Source organism: Triticum dicoccoides, chromosome 4B (genome assembly GCF_002162155.2).
Source record: "Triticum dicoccoides isolate Atlit2015 ecotype Zavitan chromosome 4B, WEW_v2.0, whole genome shotgun sequence".
Classification (NCBI taxonomy): Eukaryota; Viridiplantae; Streptophyta; class Magnoliopsida; order Poales; family Poaceae; genus Triticum; species Triticum dicoccoides.
This window is the reverse complement of record NC_041387.1, coordinates 269,234,828-269,238,099: the sequence shown is the minus strand read 5'-3', so window position 1 is coordinate 269,238,099 and position 3,272 is coordinate 269,234,828. Positions and strand designations below refer to the sequence as shown.

At 39.8% G+C, this 3,272-nt stretch overlaps 1 pseudogene; it reads right to left on the bottom strand.

Moving 5' to 3' along the window:
• Positions 1–2,525: 2,525 nt before the first annotated feature.
• LOC119296006 lies at positions 2,526–2,995 on the bottom strand (annotated as a pseudogene).
• Positions 2,996–3,272: the final 277 nt, after the last annotated feature.

Sequence of the window (3,272 nt, the reverse complement as noted above, 5' to 3'; positions counted from 1 at the left end):
CGGAATTGAGCAAGTGATATACCGATGGAAAGCTGCTGTAGACACGCAACTTTCCTGTGTTGATTATTTTTTCATACTCGCGACGGTTTTAAAAGTTTTTCATGTGAAATTCATTCAGTGTAGTAGTTGAACTTCCTGCTGTTTTCACGTTGAACTTCTGTGATATATTTTTGTTTGTAGTTTTTCTCATCCATTCGTTAGTGTTACACAAATGATTTTCCTTTTGTACAAACCTTTCTCACAATAATTTTTTTAAGGTTCTCCGACCAAGGACTTGAACTTACACAAATGATATTCCTGTCGTTTTGAAGTAATTTAGAAAATGACAAGATCATGATTTCTGCCTTCATCGCGAATGGAAATGCACTGCGTGAAGTAGTTGAACTTCTCGGGCATGTCTGTTTGAACTTCACTTTGTTTTTGACATGCTATTTTTTGATGTGCTGTTTTTCGCACTGCGTGAAGTAGTTGAACTTCTCGGGCATGTCTGTTTGGACTTCACTCTATTTCACTTTAGTTGTATTTTTCTTATATGAAATACACACCATGTAGTACGTGAACTTCCGGTTGTTATCACTTTTGAACTTCTCTCTGGTTTGACAGAATTATTTTAAAACACAAAAAACAACATATCTTTTTATGTATTTTGGACATCTAAATACACGGTGAACCTCTCTCACAAGAATTTTTTGAACTTTTCCTCGCCGAGCAATTGAACTTCTAGCAACCATTCTTTTCGTTTACGAGTTGTTTTTAAAAGTGCAAAAAATGGCGTTGTGTTTTTTATTGTTTTTTCAATAGGTAAATCCTAGGTTTTAATAAACTCTGAAGTTCTCTGTTATTTTAATTTTAACTTCACCTTTTTATATTTTGAGTAAAGAATTGTATTCGATTTTTATACGGAAAAAATCTTAGTTTTCTAATAAAAATTATACAAATACTTCGCTATTTCGAACTGAACTTCTTGGTCTATTCGTTAGCAATGGGAAAATTTAAGTTTTTGTGATAAATATTGAACTGCTCCATTTTATGAAATTGAACTTCTTGGTTTATTATTTATTATCAAGGAAAATCTATTTTTTTCATATACATTGAACTATTGTATTTTTTAAAATTGAACTTCTTGGTTTTTTCAATTTGGACTTCTTGGTGTTATTCATTTGTAATGGAAAAAAATGCTAATTTTGTAATAAACATCGTACAACTTCTTGGATATTTTCAAACTGAATTTCTTGGTTTTTTCCTTAGTAACGGGAAAAATTATGAGAAAAATCTGCATTTCTTATAAACATCGAACTTCACCATTTTTAAAATTTGAACTTCTTATTTTTATTTGTTAGTAATGGGGAAAGTCCTTTTTTGAACTTTCCCGGGCAGGTCACTTGAACTTTCCCGGGCAGGCAACTAAATTTTTCATCAAGACAACCGTCACAAATTCATTGCCGTTTGAGAGAAGTATTAAAAATGGCCAAAACAATATCATTTTTCCTTGTTTTTAACATGTAATTGAAGGTTGGACGTCTCGCACTAGATATCTCGAACTTCACCGGGAGGAGCATGTGAACTTCTTGCAACACACCTTTGAAGCTTTTAGTTTTCTATGCTTATATATTCTTATCTGAAATGCAATTCGTGTAGTAGTTGAACTTCCCGCTGTTTTCACCTTGAACTTCTCTGAACCTTCACATCCACATCACTTTGAACTTCAGTCCTCCTTCAAACCGCAAACTTTTTCCTGGTACACATATGTGACCTTCTCTTGTCTATTTATTTGAACTTCTTTTCAACACAAAAATTTCTGGCATCAATTTTCCTAACATATAAAATGGAAGACAAACAAAATCATTAGCAAAAACAAACAATGGGCAGAATATTGTTCCCACGTTATCCACATACGTACACAAGTTGCTGAATTTTCTTTGATGTAATTTTTCAAATACAAGCACACAAAAAACCATCGAAGCAACATACTCTTTGACCATTTTCTCCTAAGTAGCTATACTGATGCATTCTTTTTCCATTTTCTTTGACTCTTCAAATTTTTTCCTACAAGAACAATACAAGGACTAAACTGACAGAATTAGAGTCTTAGAACTAAATGAAAGTTGCAACATGCTCCACAGTGGAAGTCTGATCTGATCTGATCTGATCATCCAAGTTTGTGTGCAAGTAAAAACAACTTTGCTTCGGCCTTCCATTTCAGAACTCCTCTCCTCTTGGGTTGGATCAATCAAACCCAGAGGAATCATCCATCCATCCTCTCACCGAAACACAAGGAACGGATACACTAGTAGTCAAACATGGAAGCAACATTGACCAAAACCAAAACTAGCCATGCAGCCATCAGTAATTGCACCATGCCTTCCCCTCCCAAGTAAGCAATTCTTGCTAATAAATTGCTCTAGCGACGCACGCAAGGGACCAAAAAACTTGGGACATCTCCTGCCCTACTACCACCATCAGTAGTAATTCAGTACTATGCTCTGCTCCACTTTGCTCTGTTTGTTTCACTGCTACTCATGCTGCTACTCCACTTCCTTGATAGGCTGCCTGTCACCACCACCGCCACCCTGCTGCCGACGGTGACTATTGGCGACGTCCGAGACCCGCTGCACGATCATCGCCTCGCCGCATCGGCCGCCTCCCGTGTCCCGCTGATCACCACCTGCCTGCACCACACACACGCTGCAGGTCAAAATGACATACAGGCAGGACTGGTTTCATGGGTAAAGAACATGCAAACCCGGTTGAGACCTATTGTAGTACCTACCTCTCGCTCGTCCCAGCTTTGAGCTCCCCCTTAGAGATACAGATCGGCACGCCCGTAACCTGTACTCTGACAACGAACCATTAGTCCAAACCATAGCCTTCTCATTTAACAGTTTGTGGCTGCGCTTCGGTGGTGCGGGAGATATGTACATACCCATTCGATCTCACGTATGGTCCTCCCGGCATAGCCGATGACGGCACCCACGTACTCGTCCGTGACACCCATGGTGAGGGTCCCTTGCATGTCGTTGTCATAGTCAGGCGATCTCATGGGTGTGTTAGGCTGGAGGAATTCAAGAGAAGATGGTTCAGGTTTTGCTGCAGAGGCCGATAACACTAGTTGGTAAACTAGCTCGATTTGCGAGTGGGGACGGCAGCACGATGCAAGAAATAGGGGCAGAGGGCAGGCTGTGTCGGAGGGGAGGGAAGGTCACGGTGGAGTGCTGGGAAGGTCACGCTGGAGGGGAAGTTGGGGGCGGGTAGAAGGGAGGTGGTCGGGGCAG